The sequence below is a fragment of the Equus przewalskii genome, chromosome 25 (assembly GCF_037783145.1).
Source record: "Equus przewalskii isolate Varuska chromosome 25, EquPr2, whole genome shotgun sequence".
NCBI lineage: Eukaryota > Metazoa > Chordata > Mammalia > Perissodactyla > Equidae > Equus > Equus przewalskii.
The window spans coordinates 30,125,760-30,149,910 of record NC_091855.1 but is presented as its reverse complement, the minus strand read 5'-3'; positions in this window follow the sequence as shown (position 1 = coordinate 30,149,910).

Below are 24,151 nucleotides of genomic sequence, written 5' to 3'. Positions count from 1 at the left end.
GTTTTAAAATAATGTTGCCTGTGAAGTTAGAAAAAGTCTATAGAAATACTAACCACATCTCCTATAATGCTCCCATAGCAGGAAAGAGCAAATTAGTGTGCTGATTTGGGGTTCAGGATGAATGATCCTAATAAGAATGGCTACCCTAAAGACCTATCGTACCACTATTTGAAAGTGGCTTACAAAGGGCAGAACTATTGCTAATTAAACCATTCACAAAAATCAAATTACAGTTCGGAGCTTCAGAGTATCTGGGTTAAAATGTAAAAGAACACATGTAAACCAAGTATATAGGATGAGGATTGTCCCCTACAGACATGCTTCAATTTGCACCATAAACTATTTTCCACGAATCTCGATAAGCAGGGATCAGTGATGGGGCTATGGGCTGTGCCTGATTGGGACTGAACCACAAGCATAGTTGAGAGGAGGCTGGCAGTAAAGAATGGGGATCCTGGATGGGGGAGGTCAATGTAGAAAAATGCTGAAAATCATGGTAGATCCATGAAGACAATGGAGCCTCTGTCAATAAAATCTCCCTACATAAGGTGGTGGAAATCATGTTGGAGGGTGGTAATGATCTCACAGTTGAAAGAGCGTCCTGATTAATTAAATGCAAGGAGCAGTATTGTTGAATAGTTAGGTGTTTAGTATTGGAGCATCCGCCTGGGTTTAGGTCTCAGCTCTTACACGTACCAGCTTTTGTGAATTTGGGGGCTACATCAACAGGTGTTGCATCAGTTTCTTGGCTAGTAAAATGAATATGATAATAGTACTTATAGGATTGTTATGGGGATTGGATGAGATATGGTGTGGAACGCATTTAGCATGGTGGATAAAACACAGTCAAGAGCTCAGTAACCTCTGGTTGCTGTTCCTGGACTGTGTCTTACTCATGCCCATAAATCCTAGCTTCTCTGCTCTTGCTCAGATGTCCCCACCCCAGCTCTTCCTTCCACGTGTATAACAACTTCACACAACCAACTCTTGCCCTGCTTAGACAATGAGAATTATATAACCTCATGATGTCTCACATTGTGCTGAGGCTCTTATTATTCAAAGCAAAGGTTTGTAACTGAAACTTAGATATTTCTTAATACTTTTTATTTCCTTCATCACTTATAATTAGATGTTTATTTTTCATATTGTATTGATGTTTAATTCCAATTCAAATATTTTTACTTATGCTACCTTTATTCCTTTTGTAAGGAGACAGGTAAGATAAACAAATAAATAAAGTTAAATCATACCTGTGCTTTAAAATATCTCTGAAATATCTCCTCTTCCTGTAACTACAACTGATCTTTTTCTCTTTTGAATCCTGATGAAACTCACTTCCATTTTATTGGCTATAACATACATATCACGGTATTGACTTATTGTAAGTGTGTAATTCAGTGACTTTTAATAAGTTCAGAGTGTTGCCAAGCAACACCACAATCCAGTTTTAGAACATTTAGAACATTTCTATCACTTCAAAAAGAAATCATTAGCACCCACTCCTTCTTCCCACCCCTGGCCCTAGGCAACCACCAGTCTACTTTCTCTCTATATACATTTGCCTTTTCTGAACATTTTGTATAAATTGATTCATATAGTAAGTGGTCTTTTATGACTGAGTTCTTTCGGTTATGTATTTTTTTTGAGATTTATTCATATAGGAGCATGTATCTGTACTCTGTTCTTTTTATTACTGAATAGTATTCCATTGTATGAACGCATCAATGTGCTTATCCATTCACTAATGGATGGACGTTACGATTGCTTCCACGTTTTTGCTAATGTGAATGCTTCTCTGAACATTCATGTACAAATTTTTGTGTGGATATATGTTTTCTTTTCTCCTGGGTGTACACCTATGAATCCCAATAAAACTTTGTATATCCATTTTCTGTTCTTTTTATGTTTTTAGAGATTGGCACCTGAGCTGACAACTGTTGCCAATCTTCTTTTTTTTTTTTTAATTCTTCTCCCCAAAGCCCCCAGTACATAGTTGTATATTCTAGTTGTGAGTGCCTCTGGTTGTGCTATGTGGGATGCCACCTCAGCATAGCCTGATGAGTGCGGCCATGTCCGTGCCCGGGATCTGAACCTGCGAAACCCTGGGCTGCAAAGGCAGATCGTGTGAACTTAACCACTAGGCCAGGGCCTGCCCCTCCATTTTTGGTATCGTGTATTATATTCTATTTTAGTATGATTATTTTGGGGTCTTTTACCTATACCAGCCCCTAAAATGTGGATGTTCTCCAATGTCCTTTCCTCATCGATTTTTTAGTATGATGTGTGCTTTGATCAGCTTATCCTTTCCAAAAGGGTAATTATAATTTCTACCTGAGTGACTTAAGTATCTTCATCTTCAACTTTCCTTTGGTGTGCTACCTACATAGCCCAGTTTTGGGGAATGCTTACTAGAATATTAAGCAAAGCATAACATGTTGGGTGATAGAACATTGATACTGTATTTTATAAAGGCTTTCTACAACCATGATTTTAAAAGTATTGTCATGTTTAGGGAGTAAATAATACTTATATCAGTTCTGTAATGAAATTTATGTTTATTTTAAAAATAGTTTCTTTGAAAATACACTTCCACTTCCAAACCCTCCACATTTGCTATGCCCTTATTTCATATTACGCTGTCATTTATAAAAGATTCCTCTGAAGCAAAGAGAATTAGGAAACATCTACTTAGCCCACCTCCTGGGTGGTAAATGAACTATTCAAATTGCCATCCGTTATTTGCTATTGATTTCTTTTTCTATTTTTAATTATTGGAAAAAAAACATTTGTGCCTGAAATTGTTTTTTGCAAGTGGCAGCAGTTTTAAACTCGATGCTTGTTCTTGCCTTTTTCTATCAAAGAAAAAAAAGTTATTTTTAATGGCAATTGTGTGCAAATTTGGTGTTGGTGGAGTCGGCAGGAACATCCATTATATAAAAATAAAGTGTACCTGGTTGGGGTATTAGAAAGGTGGTAATTTCATCCTTTGAATCCCACTTTCAGTTTATGGCTTCAACAACGTCAATGGAAATTACAGCTTGAAGCCCACGTGGTGTACTTTACTTTCTATTCTTAAAACCTGAGGGAGTAAAGGAGAGCTAAATTCATGGCAAGGAACCCAGTTGTTAGATTGATACTGGGGAACAAAATTTCTCAGTCCACGATTTAAAAAAAGAACCTAATAACATTTCATCAATTTTGTTTTTTTGCCTATTTTTCTCTCTTTTCTTTTTTGGTTCCTTATTTTACATTTTCCCCAATCTTCAGTTGAAATCAGAAAGAGTCCATTTTGATTTGCGAGCGTTGTGTATTAGATTAAAAAGAAAACTGCAGTGCATACTCTAATATTTTTAACCACAAAATTACATACTCTTAAATTGAATTATGCACCTTCCTGTAAAATATTATTATGAGTAAAATCTGAAGAATAGCCACTCCTTAGAAAGAGAGGGAAAAACAACGCTGGTTCTAGTTATACTGATATTTACAAGTGGTTGATAGGTAGCTTAGGGCTTTAGCACAATCTTTTAAAACTGTTGAGTGATATGAGAACCCTATTATTCTATTTTGTTCCCACTCTATGAAAGATATCTTTGTTTTGCTGAGGTAACCAAAGTTACCCTGAGAAGTTTGAGACCTGATGGTACCTGTCAGTTACATATATCGTGAATCCCAATATAAAGTGAACACTATTTAGGCCAGCATCAGAAAATACATTCTTTGAAAACTGAACGTTATAGTCTCTATCCTTGTATTGATGTTTATAGATCTTTACACAGGGGGAAAACATAAATTTTTGTTCTACATCATAAGCCTATCCGAGATTTGATTACAAATCAACACATCCTTTTCAGTTCTTCTCAGAGTAAAATCCAACCAGACCTTCAAAATTTCTCAAAAAATGTAATACTTTCAAGAAAACAGCAATATGGACATGCACACACTGATTAGGACAGTGTAAATGGATATAATCCTTATGTAAAGTGATCAAGGAATTTGTATATTTGTATTAAAATATTCTGGGAATATACCCAAATAACTCAAAATAAATTTTTTAAAGAAGTTCTAGCTAAAAATATCTTTAATGCAATATCACTTATCTTGAAAAAACATGAAAGAATTTAAATATTCCAAAGTAGAAGTATGGTTTGGTAAGGTCTAGTACCTTCACTCAGTGTTATGTAGTGATGCACTTAAAAAATAACACTATAAATATGATGTACTCTACAGGAATTTCTTATTACATAATGTTAAGTAAAAATATGATGTCCAACTGGATTTACAGCATAATTACAAGCTTATAGAAAAATGAATGAAGGAGAAATTGACAAAAATGTGACTGAATCTTGGTTTTATTATAGGGTTTGAGTATGGCTTATTTGATTTATTTCTATGCTGATTTTTAATGCGTTAGTCATACCCATGCACGTCTTGTTTATTAGCTGAACATGAAACAACACACTTATTCATTTAAATAGTTCAAAGTTGACTTTTAAAACCTGCTCTTTGAATTATTCTTCTCTGCGCTTTGATTAACTCTCGGGAAGATTATATCGCTTTTCTAGTTAATTTCAGATGTTAAAAAGGCCAATTCAATCTAATAACCCAAGGATCAGTCCCCTTGGGGCCCTGAGTCCTTCTGGACCTCGCCCTATATATATCTTTGTCTAGCTGTTCATTTATATCCTTTAATATCCTTGGTAATAATCCAGTAATTTAATAAGTAAATAGCTGTCCTGAATTCTGTTAGCTGCTCTGGTAAATTAATTGACCCTAAGGAGAGGTTCATGGGAACCTCGACTTATAGCCAGCCAGTCAGAAGCACAGATGACAACCTGGATTTGTGACTGGAGCCTGAAGTAGAGGGAGGGAGCAGACTCTGGGGACTAAGCCCTTACGCTGACGCTATATCAAGTAGCATCAGAATTGAGTTAAATTTATAGGACCCCCCACTGGTGTCACAGAAGTGCTTAATGTGTGGAAAACCCAGCCATCCAATGTCCCAGGTCTCGTGGTGTAGCAGAGTACTGAGAATAGAGGAGACAACAGGAAGTGCATTTTTCTTTTCATTCCATGAAGTGTTAGAACTTAAAAATATTAAATCTACTGCTGCTTCCTTTTCTTTGTCTTAGTCTAATTCCCTGGGATTGTTAATTATGAAATGAGCTAGATTCATTAGTAGACCCAGGGGAAATAGCAGAGATTTGTAATTAGGTAAATTTACCAAAGGAATAAAATGTTTTCTTTATTCCATAGTTAAGACGTATATGTTCTCATGAACAGATGTTAAAAGAGAAACTGACGCACATTAAAATTTCGAAAAGTTTATTTGAGCAAATATTGGTTCAAATTGACAGCACAAACTAGAAGTGGGTAAGAGCACTCTACCCATAGGAGCCAGGGGCAAGGATTTTAGAGGGGAGAAACAGAAGCAAAGCAAGGAAATTCTTTGATTGGCTATAGTTTCAGCAGTTGCATTATTTGGGCAAGGCTAGTTGGCTGTTAGTGATTGGTTCTTCTTAACCTTCGGGCATTTATAGAAATTGACTCTCCCTTGGTTTTTGCTTTGCTTATGTAGGTGACCCACACATTAGAGTCACCTCAGTCTAATGCCTCCTTGTTTGGTTATTTTGTCACAGACATTATATTATTTACCTTGACATTCAGTTTCATTCCCGCTGGAGCCTGTCATATTTTTATACTGATATTAATTAAAAATGAGGTGCAAGAATGCCCTTCTGGCTCTTCTACTTTGAAGACAGAAGGCTCTCAACAACTTTCCAAGACTCTCCCTCAAAAAAATCAGAACTTCCCTCCCACTTGGGATATTATGTGCGTGGCATTTTGAGGGCAGAGAGCTCTTTTTCCTAAATGTTGCTGCCATTTTTTTCTTCTTCTGTGACTTTTAGTCTTTTCTCCCATTTTTGTCCACCCTACATTTTTGTTAAGATTTTTTCCATCAGTTCAAATATCAATATATTACATATTGACTTTTATCCTGTGACCTTCCTGAACTTATCAGTTCTAATAGTTTTTTGTATATTTAGGATTTTCTACATACAGGATCATATCACCTGTGAATAAAAACAATTTTACTTTTTTCTTTCCACTTTGGATAACTTACTTCTTTTTCTTGCCTGATTATGCTGGCTAGAATCTTGAGTAGAATAGCGAATAGAATTGGTAAGAAGGACATCCTTGTCTTGTTAATGATCTTAGAGGGAAAACATTTAGTTTTCACCAGTAAGGTTGATGTTGACGGTAGGTTTTGTAAATGCCTTTTATCATGTTGAGGAAGTTCTTATCTGTTCCTAGCTTGTAGAGAGATGTTGTTGTTTTAATGAGTAGATAGTGAATTTTGTCATATGTTTTTTTCTATGTCACATGGTTGAGATGCTCATTTGGTTTTATCTTTTATTCTATTAATACGATGTATTACATTAACTGATTTTTGCAGGTTAAGCCAAACTTGCATTAATTGCTTAGACCAATCTGTAAGTAATTATGATGTGTTATTCTTTTATATGTTGCTGGTGTCAGTTTGCTAATAGTCTGGAGGATTCATATATGAATATATATATATATATATGAATTTCTCTCTCTCTCTCTCTATATATAAAGTGACCTATACAGAGAGACAGAGAGAGAGAAATTCATATATATATATGATCCTGCAAACTATTGTAGGGGAGGAAGACATTTCCTCTTCCCAAATGGGGGTTCGTCTGGCTGGAGAACGAATTAAATTCACATGAGACAGAACAGCAAGAGAAAATTAAACAAAGCTTTATGAGGAACCATGGCCCAGGGCCTTTCTTCCCGAAGGAAGAAAGGGCACCAAAGAAGTGGGGTGCACAGAGTGGTTATATACCCCCAACAGGATATTTCACATATGATTGAAATGTCCCTCCCACAATAGTCACAAGATTGCCCTGTTGGCACAGCGCTTGATGGACACAGCAGATAGTGGTCTGCTGTCTCGGTGGGCGTAGCAGGAGGCAAGTCTATTGTCTGGAGCTGGGCGGTCACAGGTGAGCGCAGCAATCAGTTCCTATCCTAAGGAAAGATGCTTAATCCTTAAAGAAATGCCAACGTTGGGAGGGGGAGGGAAGTCAGTTATAAGAGGTTACCAGACAAGCACAATAAAATGCAGATTTAAGTCCTTGCCTTTGGTATTGAGCAAGAGTTTCTGGAGAGAAGGTCATCCTCTTTCCTCCTCCTGGCACAGAGAGGGAGGCACCCTTCACAGATAGAGATTTACCCTACAAATGCAAATGTGTCCCAACAAAGGGCAAGTTCCATTCCCCAGAGCCTCCCTCCCCGTCCCAGTCCCAGTCCATCGAAAGCAATCAGCCTCAAATAATCCTGATACCAAAAAGACATATCTTGGGTGGCCAATTCCAGGTCCCTACACTATTAACAAAACTGAATCCACATAGAATAGAATAGAAACTGAATCCATATAGAATAGAATAGGAACTGAATAGATAAAAAGTGACGTATATGTATATATATATGAGAGAGAGAGAGAGAGTAGTGGATCAATGAATCAAGGGTAATAAATTGTTAACAATTGGCAAATCTGAGTGAAGGGAAATTTTTGTACTGCTCTTTCAACTTTTCTTTAAGTTTGACATTGTTTCAAAATGAGAAAAATAAAAAGAATTTGGCGAGCATTTATTGAGCATCCTGTATGCCGAGAAAGAAGTAAAGTGCACAGAAAAAGCGTGGTCTTTTTACATACAACAAGCAGACTTTGGGAAGGGGACTGCCATGGTTCAAATGTACTTCATCACTTGGAGCTTCCCTGTTGGTCATCAGGGTCATCTGCTCACCTTGTAGATGTCCACACCCTCAGATTCTGAAGAGCTTTCCTTGCGGTGTTGAAGCAGGACAAGCTGAGAGTTTGTTCCTCCCCTAGTGTGTTTATTAAAAAAATGCCAATTTAGTAGGTCAGCATTGGGCATTGATGTATACCGAAGAGGGGAAACCTGGAACCCCAAGACCTAAGTAGAGTGTGTGTCTACACACAAACGACTTGACATTATTTCTCTCCTTTTATGAAATTATTTATTCCTGAGAAAGTGAAAATACCTCACCTGAGTAAAATGGTAACATTTAAATCATGTACAGCTAATAACCCCTTAGCTAAATGGCGCCTAATTTTTGTAGAGATCCCATATATAGTTTTAAAAGCTATCTCATTAAATCTAGGCATATATATGTGTATGTGTATAGCTGTGTAGAGAAATATATATAGTACATAAAATTTTATATATATAGATTTTGTATATGGTATATACACATTTCATATTTCTTTCATGTATGGATATATATTCTCTCTACCTACATCTATCTATCTATCTGATATATTTATCTTCTTTTCTTCTTCAAATTTTAACAACCACAAAAATTCCAGAAACCACCTAGTTCTGAATGTTGTAGGACCTAAGTGGGAGGAATAGGGTGGAAAGGGTTTTCTCAGTTTGTATCTTCTGGAATATAATCAGACTATACCTTGAGATGCTAGAGCCGTGTGAACAGATATTTGAAGACCAGAATGTTGTGCACTTCATTCATCTGGGATCTACACGTTGCCCAAAGGGCAACATGAAATACAACAAAATGCTTTCAGCTGTAGCACCACACAACAAGCATATCTTGTTTGAGAAGAGAAAAGGTGAGACCTAGAAAATCTATTTGTTCATTGATATCTAAAAATGATCGTAGATAGGCTGCTAGAGTGTAATGGGATTCTGGGGCCAGGGGCAGGAAAGGACAAAAGAAGGATTCTTAATGTGGAAGATGAATATGCATAAAAAAACAAGCTTTGGATGATTCAAATATTTTGGCTAGGCTCATCCTCGGTAGTAGTAAATAAGAAAAACAACACCCCAAGAAACAGTTCTCACAAGTGAGGAAATTTAAAATAAATATGAATGAAGTCAGGGCTCCCTTTCTAGAGAAGAGCACAGTAGAGACACATGTCTGAGAGCAAAGGATTCTGAAGTGCTTTGAGATTTGAAACTTGAACCTATTTCTACACAGTCAGTTAGAGACTGGGTTTCAAACTTCCTTCTTTCTTTTGCCTTCTTTCTTATCTCTTACAGCCCTTCTTTATCCCCCCTCATATTCTCCTTTATAATATAATGAATTATAAAATTGAAAGGGTATTCCAGGCTTTTAAAACAAGCATGCAATTTATTATTTATACTTACAAGCCCATAGGTAAAAAAATATATAATCTAAGTGTTAAATAAGTACTTCCAACTGCTTGGAACCATGCATTATTTTAAGTAATATGAAATGATGAAATACATGTGAAAAGACTATACATCTCTAATATACTACTGGAATTTTTCATTATACTTTACCCGTGTCTAAGATTTAGATAGACAAGAAAATACTAGCTAATTCATCCTTCAACTGGTATATAACCATAATGAAAGGTCCTTTTAGTATTTGTTTTCCAATTGAATATATGAAGTTTTTGGTTGCTAGAAGTTACTTGACCACTCCTAGGACTCATGATTGCATTTGAGCTGTTTTGTCAGTTTATGAAACAGAAAGAAACAAATCTATTAGTTGGACTTGGCAACTGCTGTTTACATATATATTTATTTCAATATGTATATATACAGACAGATATATTCAGAATCCGTGAATATGATGGGATATCACTTGTATGATTATATTAAGTTATACGGCAAAAGAAATTCACAGAAATAATTAGGGGCCTCTATCGGTTGACTTTGAGTTCATCAAAAGGGAAATTATCCTGAGAGGTTCTCACCTAATCAGTTGAGGTCTTCATCCCTGTTCCGAGTGTTTGGAAGAAAGTAAAGAGCCATGATGTGAGAGGAAAGAGCAACATGACAAAGATCTGAGGGAGGCCTCTGGGAGCCAAGAGAATCCCCTACTAAAAGCCAACAAGAAAACAGGAACCTCAGTTACATAGCTACTTGGAAATAAATGCTGCCAAGAACCAGGGATCTTGGAAAAGAGCCTCAAGCCCCAGGTGGTGTCACAGCCCCAGCTGACACATTGATTTCAGCCTGGTAATATCCTAAACAGAGGACACAGCTATTCCATGCTTTGCTAATTCACGCTGCTTCTCTGCATTCCTAATATGATAATCTTGCCTTGAGGAAATCCGTCTTGCCTTGAGGCAATTCATTGCGAACTTGCAAAGCGTAAGTTAAGGATTTTGGTGAGATCTCAGATTGTAAGGGAAGATTGTGTATGGTCTCCACACTATCAACAAACAAGAAATGGCCTGACTCTCATAGCAATTGTATTGCATTGAGGAAGCAGACAATTAGCTATTATGCAATATACTAGAGAGTATTGACAGTCTATATTATCAATACAGATAATAGTCCTTATTAGAAATCAAGAAGAATAGACAATACTTTGAAACTTGAACTGAGCTTTGAAGGAAGTTCATACCTTGCTGAAAAACAACTCACTAGTGTATTTTCAATTTACAGAAATCTTGTTGGATATATGTCCAATAAGATCACAGTCTTGGGATATAACTTTTCATTTGCTCAGCCCTTTTTCTGTTCATAAATTTACAGAAAATGTGACCTAATCTATCGTTATGATTGTTATAATACCATACAAAGGAAAGAGTCATTTTAAGTGGAAATGTTCCTCAGCTAAAGTAATGAGACATTATAAATTTCATGTTGGACATAGTTAAATATCATTCATAAAGCAAGTGTTATATGCCTCTATAAGTGGTAGACTGAATTATCATTCATAAGACTTCAACCCTGTCTGTATCTGAGACCTCTGCCACATGACGTTGAAAATCTTACCTTTAGTGGCAGAGCATATTTCCCATCCCATAATTAGGGGACTTATTTTGACCAATGGACTCTGGGACCAAGTGACAATGTGTCAGTTTGAGCTTAGACTTCAGCCGAATCGTGTGCTAGCTATCTTGTACTTCTGTCGTCGCCAAAAGATTAACTTGACCTGGGACACTTGCTCTGAGAAAAATGAGAGCTACATGGATCAGAACTTACCTGAAGCCGCTCTCTGGAGCTGAGTTCAATCAAAACCAGCCTAGATCAGTCAAACCCTGGCTGACCCGTAGAGTCACAGCCTCCTGGACAGGGCCACCTCAGCTGACCTGCGAGCATGAAAATGAGTAATTGTTGTTTTAAGCCACTGAGTTTTGGGTCGGTTTGTTACACAGTGTTATTGTGGATATAGCTGACTTATTTAGCTGACTGTCTTTCTCTGCTCTGGCTACTCCTTGGGAAAATCACTTTTTCATGCATTCTCTCACAGATCATTGGTGTGTGAAATGATGGGGATCTCTTATTTTTTCTGTGGTCAAGCAGTTCAATGTTTATAGAAAACTAAGATGATTCAGAAAGTCCTTAGGTATTCAATCAAAAGACACACGATTCTAGATTTTTTTGATACAAATTTCAACCAAGAAGCTGAACCTACTTACATTAGAATTCAACCCACACCCTAAATTCTGATACACAAAATCCACTCTGCCACTTGTCAACCAGAGTTCTTAAATGCTCTTCTCCCCATCTTCTTCTTCAGTCCCCCAAATCCCAACATTTGAGTAGGAGAAAGAAAATGAAAAGAGTAAGAAAAGCTTACTGTTCTCTTCTCAAATATGTGTTTATCTTCTAGGTGATATTGCATATCAGTGTTTATTTTCTTGTGACCTTAGATATTTTAAAAAGGAATGATTTCAGCTGTGTCACTCAGACTATTAGTAACAGGAGCTCAGCACAGGCAAAAAAGACGCTTAGAGACATAAGTAAAATTGCGTTAGTAGAAGAAATCATTATTTATTGATCTATCTTTCTTTCTATCTATCAATAACATTTTTGGTGATGTGTAACTCCTATCTACCTATCAATAACATTTTTTGGTGATGTGTAACTCCATTAACTCCTCATGTCCTATCTTGTGACTGAAACAAAATATGAATTTTTATAGCATCTTATATTTTACATAAGACATTTACCAATCGATATTAGATTACATAATGGCATTTCTCTTAAATATACAAGCCTCATTTTCTTTATTAAATTCCAGCATTATTTGTGCCAATGGATTCATCTTCTCATATGTTACTTCTACTCAACCTGAATCTTTCATTACTTATTTACTGTTTTAGATTTTGTTTTTACGATTTTTTCTGAGAATCTTGTATAAACAGAAAGAAAAAGACAAAATAAAGTAATAAGCACCTATGTACCCACCACTCAATCCCAACATTTGACTTTCAATTGAAGAGGTCTTACAGAGAATCCTTATAAAAAGGACCACTCATTGTTTTCAAGACAGAGAAAGCAGACTAAGAATTTTCAGCTCCATCATCTACCTAAAATATATTCTGCAATCTAAAAGCCAGAATGGCAATATTTTAGGACAAGAGAAAATGAATCCAACATAACTGGACATATACACTTCTTTCTGGAACATGCAGAAAACCTTGCCTTTAAATTATGCCAGGTTATGCTTGCTCCATATTGAACGATAATAGCAACTCATGTTCAAATAATTGTTGGGGGGAATAAGTGGGTTAAGTTAGAAGTGGCGTAAAGCTAGAACCACGAGAAAAGAAATATAAAAATACATGTTATATTTTATTTTAAAAGTCCTGGTTGCTAGGAGAGAATTTCAGTGATTCTCTGGGACCTAAATAACAATGAACTGGCTCTTTTCTCTTAAGTAGATGTGATATTTAAATAGATGCAGGCTTAGGAACCATATAAAGTCAGTTCATAAATGGTATTCATCTATCTACATTTGATTAGATAGCTTCCCCTGAGTTACTTTCAATTGAATGTCCTCTTTTCTTTTAAAAGCTTTATTGATATATAATTCTGAAATTTCGTATAGATGGAATTATATATTACGTGGCCATTTGTGTCCTGCTTCTCTTCACTTAGCATAATGTTTTTAAGGTTTATTCACGTTGTAGTGTGTATCAGACAGTCATTCATTTTTACTGCCAAATAATATTCTATTGCATTAATATATCACATTTTATTTATCCATTCAGTGAATGAGGGCCATTTGAGTTGTTTCTACTTTCGGCTATTATAAATAATGCTGCTGTGAACATTGATATAAAAGATTTTGTATAGACACATGTTTTCCTTTCTCCTGGAGTGGAATTGCTTGGTCATACAGTAACTCTGAGTTTACAGTTTTGAGAAACTGTCAAACTCTTTTCCAAAGCAGTTGCACCATTTTACATTCCCAACAGCAATGTATGAACATTCCAATTTCTTCACATCTTCACCAACGCTTGTTATTGTCCGTCTTTTTGCTCATGGCCATGCTACTAAGTATGAAGTGGTATCTCATCATGGTTTTGATTTTCATTTCTCTAACGACTAATGATGTTGAGCATCTTTTCTAGTGCCTATTGCTGATTTGTTTATCTTCTTTAGAAAAATATCTATTGAAATATTTTGCCCATCTTAAAAATTAGGTTGCCTTTTAATTATTGAATTGAAGGAGTGCTTTATACCTTTTGGATAACTGTCCTTATCAGATATATGACTTTCAAATATTTTCTCCCATTCTGTGAGTTATCTTTTCATTTTCTTGATGATATTGTTTGTAGCACAAAAGTTTAAAATTTTGACCAAATCCAATTTATCTAAATTTTTTGTCAATTGTAGTTTTTTGCCTCATTTAAACATGGCCTAACCCAAAGGTATGAAGATTTACTTCCAAACTTTTTTCTAAAATGTTGCATAGTTTTAGCTCTTATTTGTCAGTTTATGATCCATTTCAAATTAATTATGTTTATGGTGTGAGGGGTAGCCCACCTCCGTTCTTTTATACGTGGATATCAGTCTTCTAAGCTCCAGACTTGTCATAAGTCAATTGACCATAAATTTAAGGGTTTATCTCTGTACTCAATTTTTTCCATTGATCTATATGTTTATCCTTTTGCCAATTTCACACTGTATTGTTTACTGTAGATTTGTATTGTTGATCTTAAACAAATAGACAGTTAGTTATTTCTCCAGTAAAATTGGATTTATCTGGGATCAGCAAAGAATTGCAATTCAGGGTCTGCAACCATGGCAAGCCCCTTACAAGTTCCAGCAGCAAAGAGAGGAGAAACTTTTATGGCGGGAAGGGGAAGTTGCGAGGCTGTCGTAAATAAAGATTTAGAGGTGTACTGGCTTTTCACTGGCTCTCATTGACTGTGCTTCTTGCTGGTTAGGAAAAGAAAGTCTTTCTTCTTCCTGTTGGTCCCTGCCACGGTAGCAGGGTATGAGAGCTCCTCTTTTTGGTTTCCTGACTCCAATTTAATGAGGTTTCTGTTTATTAATTTCCACAGTATTAAGATTTGAAATAGGGAAGTGTGAATCTTCCAACTTTGTTTTTCTTTTTCAAGATTTTTTTTTTCTCTTCTGAATCCTTGTATTTCCATATGAAGTTTAAGATTAGCTTAACAATGTATGCAAAAGAGGCAGCTGACATTTAGATAGGGATGGCATTAAATCTGTAGTCAGTTTGGGGAGTATTGTCATCTTAACAATATTGTCTTCTCCAATCCATGCACATTGAACATCTTTCTAATTATTTAGATCTTCTTTAATTCCTTTCAACAACGTTCTATTACTCTCAGTGTTCAAGTCTTGCATTTACTTTGTTAAGCTTATTCCTAAGTATTTTATTATTTTTGATGCTATTTTAAATGTAATTGTTTTCGTAAATACATTTTCAGATGATTCATTGCTAGTTTAGGAAATTTTTATATATTTTTGTCTATTAATACTGTAAACTACCACCTTGTGAATTTTTTTATTAGTTCTAGTAATTTTGGTTTTACTAGTAATTAGTTCTAGTAGTTTTGCTTTCGTGTGTGGGTTTATTTAGATTTTCTATTTACAAGATCTTGTCATCTGCAAATAGATATAGTCTTACATCTTCCTTCCCAGTCTGAACACTTTTATTTCATTTTCTTGCCTAATTGCCCTAGCTAGATCCTGTAGCACAATGTTGACTAGAAATGGCAACAGGAGATGCTCTTGTCTTGTTCCTGATCTTATGGGGAAAGTTTTCAGTCTTTCACCATTACATGTGATCTTAACCAAGGTTTTATCAGGTTGAAGAAGTTCCCATCAATGGCTAGTTTGCTAAGTGTTTTTATCACAAAACAAAGCTGGATTTTGTCAAATCCTTTCCCTGTGTCTGTTGAAATAATTGTGTTTTTTTTCTCTTTGTTCTATTAATATGGCAAATTACATTGATCTATTTTTGTGTGTCTTGTATTCCTGAGATAAATCCCACTTGGTCATAGTGTACAATCCTTTTCTTATACTGCAGAATCCAGTTTCCTAGAATTTTGTTGAGGACTTTTGTGTCTATCTTCAAAAGGGGTAGCAATCTGTAGTTTTCTTTTTTTGTGATGTCTTTTTTGAAATTTATTGTCTTCTTAAGGTAACATTGGTTTATAGTGTTATATAAATGTCAGGTGTATATCATTATAGATCGACTTCTCTCTCTGGTTTTGGTATCAGAGGGCCCCATAGAATGCATTAGGAAGGTTTCTTCCTCTCTATTTTTGGGAAGAATTTGCGAAGGATTGGTGCTAATTCTTTAAATATTTGGTATAATTCACCCATGAAGTCACATGAGCTTTTCTTTGCTGAAAGTTCCTGTTGTTGTTGTCAACTAATTCAATCTCTTTACTTGTTATAAGTCTATTCAGATTTTTTATTTCTTCTTGAGTCAGTTTCAGTAGTTTTTCTTTCTACAAATTTGTTCATTTAAGTTATCTAATTTGTTGGCCTACAGTTATTAATAGCATTGCCTAATAATCCTTTTTTTTCTGTAAGGCCAGTGGTAATGCTCCCTATTTTGTTTCTGATTTTAGCAATCTGAATCTTCTCTTTATTTTTCTCGGTCAATCTAGCTAATAGCAATTAGGTAAGAATTGTTGACTAATAGCAATTAGGTAAGAATTGTTGGCTAATAGCAATCTTGTTGACTTTTTCAAGGAAACAACTTTTGGTTTCATTGATTTTTCTCTACTTTTTACCATTTCTGATTTTGCTTATCTCTATTCTGATCTTTACTATCTCCTCCCTTCTGCCAGTTTTGGATTTTCTTTATTCTTATTTTTCTCGTTTATATTAAGGTGGAAGTTTGTAATATTATTCGCGAAATTTCTTTTTAATGTAGGTGTTTATAGATAAAAACTTTCTGGGGCCAGCCCGATGGTGCAGCGGTTAAGTGCATACATTCTGCCTCTTGGCGGCCTGGGGTTCACTGGTTCAGATCCCGGGTGCAGACATGGCACCAATTGGCAAAAGCCATGCTGTGGTAGGCATCCCACGTATAAAATAGAGGAAGATGGGCATGGATGTTAGCTCAGGGCCAGTCTTTCTTAGCAAAAAGAGGAGGATTGGCAGCAGATGTTAGCTCAGGGCTAATCTTCCTCAAAAAAAAAAAAAAAGAAAGAAAACATTCCTCTGTACATTTTGGTATGTGGTATTTTACTTTCCTTACATTCTCTTGTGAGTTCTTTTTTGACTGATTGATCATTGGGAGTGTGTTGTTTAATTTTCACAGAATTATGAATTTCCAGATTTCTTCTGTTGTTGATTTCTAAGTCAATTCCATTGTGGTAGGAGAACAAACTTTGTATGGTTTAAATCCTTTTTAATTTATTGAGGCTTGTTTTATGGTCTAGAATATGTTCTGTCTTGAACAAGTTTTCACATGTTCTTGAAAATAATGTGATTTCTGCTACAGTTGTGTAGACAGTTCCATAAATGTTTGTAAATTGTAGCATTGTTTGGCTCTTCTATTTCTTTGTTGATCTTCTACCTAATTGTTCTACCCATTACTGAAAGTGGAGTATAGAAGTCTCTAACTTTTTTTGTTTTTGAGGAAGATTAGCCCTGAACTAACATCTGCAGCCAATCCTTCTCTTTTTGCTGAGGAAGACTGGCCCTGAGCTAAAATCCATGCCCAACTTCCTCTACTTTATATGTGGGAAGCCTGCCACAGCATGGTTTGACAAGTGGTGTGTAGGTTTACGCCCAGGATCCGAACTGGCGAACCCTGGGCCACCAAAGCAGCACATGAGAACTTAACCACTTTGACACCAGCCCCTGGAAGTCTCTAACTTTTATCATTGAATTTTCTATTTCTACTATCAATTCAGTTTTTGCTTCAAGTATTTTAGGGTTGTTTTTAGGGGAACATATTTTTATAATTGTTATGTCTTCTGGGTGGAGCGATTGTTTAATCAATATCATTATCTTCATACCTTGCTTTAATTCTTTAAGCCTGGTTTCCTTTAGTTCTTTGAACATATGTATTATAATGCTTTGAAGTCTTTGTTTGCTAAATCCCTCATCTCGCTCCCTTCAGTTTCTATTGCCTTTTTCCCCCATGGTGTATGAGTCACACTTTCTTGTTTCTTTGGATGACTCATAATTTTTTGTTGAAAATTGATCATTTTTGATAATACATGAGAAACTCTGGAGACTCATCACCACTCCCACCAGAGGTTGTTGTTGCTGGTTGCTTTGTCATTTGTTTCTTTCTTTCGCGACTTGGTTTAACTAATTCTGTGAAATCTTTTTCTCTCAAAATGTGCAACAATGTCCCTCTTCCGATTTTTCCCCTTTGTTTTTATCTCTTAATTTAACTACCTAAGAATTGCTCCTGTCTCACCATAGTCCACTTAGTGATCACAGGTTGTGCTTAAGCCCTCTTAGTCAGAGATAATTACCTATTAGCATAAGATAGATACATGGCGTGTAGGCTACTTTCAAGTTTCAGTGAGTGTAAGTGCTTGTTTATGCTTCACATTTAGCCAGTGACTTGCAGGTTGGATGTTCCCTCTCTGATCTCTCTCAAGAGGCTGCAGCTTCGGGCACGTATATGGTCTTCCAGAATGCCAAGGATGTGTATAATTTTATTTTTGAACCTGTTTTCCTGAGAGTTTCCTTTGAGTCAGAGTAGCTTACTTAGCCAGTGTTTGGTTGAAGGTTGCGTTTAGGCTTCTTTGCCAGGGAAGCTTCTGTCGTGCCTTGATGGATCTGTGTGCAGTTGGGCAATGCTTTCAAGTCTGACCCAGCTCCTGAGTGATTGCTGGTGAGCAGGGGCAGCCTATCACGAGTGCACAGCCTTCCTGACCCCTGGGGGGCTCTTCTTGGCTGTCAGTTTTCTTGATTTTCTGTATTAAACTTCCTGCTACTCTGCCATTTTGTTGGTATTAAGAAGCTACCAGTTCTTAATTCCTGTCTACCATAATCTCCATTGTTTTCAACAATGCCCTTAGGCATGGGTTTCTCCACTCTTTGTTCTAAATGAAGTCAGTCTCCTCAGAGTTCTGGAGCTTTTTAATCCAGGGGACATCCTTTCACCCTAGGCAAAGCTTTGGGCTACTTCTCAGAGCTGGTGGCCAAATCAGAAACTGCTTTCCGTGGAATGACACCCTTGCTCCCGGAGAGGGAGGGATGTCTGCCTCTTCCACATGGAACCTCCACCCTAAGAGACAGCTGGGGCGTGGACGATCAGGGACTGAATATTATTGGCCTACAGCCCTTGAAATAAAGTTTCCACCTATGAGTGGGGATGAATAAAAGGCGGGGCTATGATTGGGGGTTGGGTAAAACAGGAAAGTGGAGGAACAACAATCAGTCTCTCCTGGCCTGAAACTGTAATCCTAAACTTGGATCTAGGGGAGTAAGGAGCCCCTCTCTTCTTGGCTGTACACGACCTGAGTAGAGCATCTGTCAGGCAGAGCTGGCCTGGGCAGAAGAGTAGAGTAGCTATCTGACTGTTCTTCCCAAGAATTAGTATGTTTTCTTAAATGAATATTTCTCCATTTGGACAATTTGGACATTAAGTGATTGTTTTAAAAAATCTCCACCATTTAAATTGCTGTGTTGGTTGGTAGAGGGTCTGCCAAGCTCCTTACTCAGAAATCCCACCTCCTGAATTTTTTTTTTTTTCACGATGTTGATAAAGAGAATTATGGTCTAGCCTTTTCGATTTTCTCCATTACTCTTTTAACTTCATCCCCTCACATGGGCCAGCACCACCATCTCACCGCAATCAGTCATGCACATTCTTTCCATAGCCCACCTTGGAGAGCTGAATCCTCACTATAAACACAGTATCTAATCTATTGCCAGAGCCCATCACTTACTATCCAGAGGAATCAGAGGAATGTGTCTCCTCCTCCTGGTCTTAACTGTTATATGCTTCAACGAATCCAGCCACAGCTATGTGGATTGCACAGCCTCCACTATTTTCTTGATTACCTTTTGATTTAAGAATAACAGTGAAAATCATTACGTTAAAGATTCCGATCATATAGGCTCTTCATACAAGTTTACCACTTTCCTCAAGTGGTCTAACTGAAAGAAATAAGAAGACTATTCAGTCTTCAAGTTCCTCCATCCATCTGCTTCCCTCTCATGCTTAAACTGCCACTGTACTCTGAATTGCTCACTTAAAATAAACCATTCACATATTTTTTTCCTCTCTTCTATCTGCCAGCTATTTAGAAGGTTAATGGCATATTTTTCTCTCTTCAGAACAGTATTACATACTCACTCTCTCCACACGTTCCTCTAGGTACATCTCCATTTGGCTACACTCCTTGTAGGAGTCTTTTCAGTGTATGTTCATATCCCTGTAAGAAACTGAGTATGTTAAATATATTTGCTCTCTCCCTTTTTTTTTTTTTTTTTTTTGCTGAGGAAGCCTGGCCCTGAGCTAACATCCGTGCCCATCTTCCTCTACTTTATACATGGGACGCCTACCACAGCATGGCGTTCCAAGCGGTGCCATGTCTGCACCCGGGATCTGAACCGGCGAACCCCAGGCTGCTGAGAAGCGGAACATGCGAACTTAACCGCTGTGCCACTGGGTCGGCCCCAATATATTTGCTCTCTTTAACTTTTGTCCTGTAATTTAAAAAATCTGTTTCTTTCCTTAAGACTTTTAACATCCCAGAAGTATGATTGTATCTATACTTTCTTGTGTCTAATGTACAATTAGCAGTACTTTGATATACATTAAGTTGAGTGTTTAATTTTAGTAAAATTTCTAAGTAGGGCACATTGGGAAAAATAATAGAAAAGTGTGCTATGCTATTTCTCAGAAATAGTTTGGCTTCTAATCTTTGGAAATTCCATTATATAAAGGAAAATCAGTATACTGTCATTAAGAGATCCAAATTCTAGCCTCAGAAAATCTTATTTCACAATTAAATTAACATCTTTTGGAAGATTCACACACACATTGCATCTAGTTGTCTGGCTTTGGGCAAGTTACTTAATGTTGTTAAGCTTGTTTTTCCACATCTACAAAATAAAAAAATCTGGACACAGTGATTTCTAAAGACCTCCTCTGTGCTAAAATTCTCTCCTTTCTATACCCTAGAAAGATGCCAGTTATGGTTGACCATAATTGACTTGCTGATGTCAGAACCTGGCTTGGTTGATAGTGGGATGTTTGTCACTGCCAAGTCCCAGCCCTGTGGTTGAGTGCCCTCTAGAGCAGGCCATATTTGGAAGTTTCCAGTATAACTTGCTCATAAATGGCTATCCCATTTCCTAGGGCAGGCAGGACTTCACTGTCAGCAACTCGCTCTACTCTTAATATGTAAACCAGTTCTATGTTTCAAGAACTCCAGGAAATTAAAAGTAGTTCAGATTAGGCATATTCTCCACTCTTCAAAGAGAACTTGCTTAATACACTTTAAAACTTTTAATACATCACAATTTGCTTATTTTCTCCATCCCCTGCTTCCACCACACACAACCTTTTCAATATGTCCAAGACTACTATTATCCAGCTTGAAATTAAGAGTAGAGGGGGTGGTCGAGGAGACTGGAGCCAAAAGCAACACTGAAACTAATAAGGAATCCCAATTTGTCAAGTCCACACAACCACTTGCCAAACAACATTTTAAATGATTTAAATAGCCCAGTGCGTATTATAGACCAGTTCCTGAGTTATGTTAACCTACACTCTGACAAGTCATGTGGATTTTCACATGCTAATTTACAAATGCACTAAGAAAGAACTAAAGAATATATGTATCTTTTCATTCTTTACAAGCAAGTTATAGAATTCTTTTCCTGACAACACACATGACTCGGTAACCACATCAAGTCAAAACATATCTACCGCATTAGCCTCCCTATCAGGTTACATTGAAAATGGTCTCCTTATAACACTCAATAAACAGTCTCAGATGTGTACCGTAAACCCTTGTTATATGTGCCAGCCTGAGAAAGAGCAGAGGAGCTCTGTGGAAGGTTTCAGTCCCAGGTCATTTGCTCACAGTTCAGTCGGAGGATGAACAAGGGTGTTTGGGCAAAATGAATTCAGCAATGTTATTTGCCCAAGAGGCTTATAGAGCTATATGCCAGTTTGAGCTGCAAGGTGAGAGATCAGAAATTAAAACCGGCAGCCTGCTTCGAGCAGGTAATGAGTGAGCTGTGTATGGTTCATTACTCACTGTGATAGGGAATTGCTATAATGAGTAAGCTGCCTTATTAGGTGTCAATCTTATAGAACTTAGGGACAACTTTTTAAAGAGGACCTCTGTTTTGATTCATTCTGCACTTATTCAGAAATAGAGGGAATAACCATTATTTAGCTTTGAAATGGGATCTCTGCTAAAGGCACAAAGGGTTATGCCAACTGAGGTTGAGTTGCCTTGAAACTGAGATCTTCTTGACCAATTTGGCACACCAGCTAAAGATATGGTGATGTCCACAGACCCCTTAAGTCAGGTCCTAAGATATAAGTAGAGAAATAAGATACGAGGTTTTGTCTTGGATAGTAAGCTCTGAGCTATAGTTTGTTTTCCATAAAATTATAAATAGTCAAGGACATGGTCTACCTCTATTTGACAAATATTTTTAAGCACCAATTATCTGCCAGGTACTCAAATAGCTAGACACTAGACAAGATTTTGATATTAATAAGCTACTATAATTTATTTGGTGCCTGATATAGGCAAGGAGATTTTTTTTTTAGCACAAGTATGATCTCTTTTAATATCTTTACCAGTCCTATGAGATAAATATAATAATGTATCCTCTTTTACAGATAAGAGAATGGAGACATAGAGAATTTAATTAATAGATTTTTCATCACACAGCTAGTATATAATGGCAAACAGATATCAAGTTTCTAAAATATGTTTATTGTCAATATATGATAATATGTATTATCTTATATAGTGAATATATCTAATATATCTAACTTCCAATGTCTAAGATATCTAAAATATCTAATATATCTACCAGATATATAGATAGCAAATATATCTGATAGATATATCACAATATACCTATTGTGATATAACATAGTATAAAGTATGTGATATATATCATATATGATATACGTATTGTATATAATGATGCACACATCATGTTTATATATATCTTGAATGATATATATGAAAATATATTTATTATATATTGCTTACAATAATTTAACAGCATATATGTCATATATGTGATTTACACAAAAATATATACATATTCATATATATGGAAAGAGCAAGACAATAAGTTCATTTATGGAGGCAAAAAATAACTTTTAGAAGCGTAAAACTGGGATGGATATTGAAAAGGATAACATGGAGGAGACATTATTGATATACAGAGAAAATTCAGATAAAAGCAGATGGTGAGAAAAATAAACTAAGTATGATGTGACAGTGGAAGAGAAGAAATGCCTCAAGCTAGGGCAGAAAGTGATAACGTCAAACATGTTATTGAGTTTTCCAGCCTCTTAGAAGCACATAATGTCTCTGAAAGTTTTTTCAAGTCTATCAACCATCCAATAAAAGAGTCTGTTACACTTCTGTTTTCCGCCTTAGAATGGAGAAAATTTAGAATTGGTAGGTGCCTTAGCGGCATCTTATCCACAGTATCCCCAAGAACAGAAATTAATTGATTTATTCAACTATTTTGTGAGTATAGTTGTAGGGAATTCTAAAACAAAGATATGTTTTTGTTGTTTCTACCTTAAGATGACCAGATTTATGCAACAAAAGTAACAAGTGTCATGAAACATTGAAGGCTTGGAGAACACTGAATCTAAATCAAACGTCAACAACCTGTAAGGCCTTCGAGCACACTGCAGACCATCCTAAGCAAGGAGATTTGAGAGCTCTAAGAAGAGTGCTAAAATAATGGTCACAGCAGTGGAAATGGAAGTACAGCAATCATGCTGAGAGACGATTTGGGGGGATCCCCTAAAACTTTGTCATTCAGAGCCACTGGATATTTCCAGTAATGGAGATCTCATTCAGATAGCTCTAATTAGCAGTCATTTCTTGTGGTATTAAGAGGGACATTTCCTACATGGAATGTATCCATGAATCTTTACTATGCTCTCTGGAGTTATAGTGAATAAATAAATGCCCTCTCCAAATATTTAAAATAGCTATCACTGCGTTTCAACTCTGAAGTCCATGAAGCTCTCCTTCAGTTTTGTGCCTCTCTCTCACCCTCTAGCCTAGATGATCTCTCACACTCTAGCAGACCTGCATGAACCCTGTATCTTCCTGATTTCTGAATTCCTCTTTTCTCCATGATAGAAAAGTATTCGATTTTTATCAGTTACAGTTGCCACAAAATTCATTTGCAGTTGAATAAGAATTTTAAGGCAATAATAATCTATATCTCCATCTTCTTCAAACTCTTTAGCTTTATGTCACTTGAGGAGTTAACACAGTTAGAAACTCTAAGGTGTTTGCTCCATTTTGTGAGTTTAACTCTATCTCTAAGAGGGGAATATCAGTGTAGGTGGGAGTGTATGTTCCAAAAGCAGAAATCTTCATCATAAAGGTCATATTAGTCAGAGTAGGCTAGTGGCTGAAACAACCTCAAAATCTTAATAGCTCAAGAAAAAAACTTTTTAAGTTTTAAGGAAAAAAAAAGTCCATTTCTTGTTAAGGTCACCATCCAGTATGGTTGGTTGGGGATACAAGATTCTAGTGGGTCACTCAGGGGCCCAGGTTTTTCATTTTGCTCTATCATCTTCTAGTGCTTTAGCATCTTTCATGATTTTTTCTATATCTAGGCTAGAAACAGTTTTTCTGAGTAGCATTCATCATTTTTATCCACATTCCATTTCCAAGAAC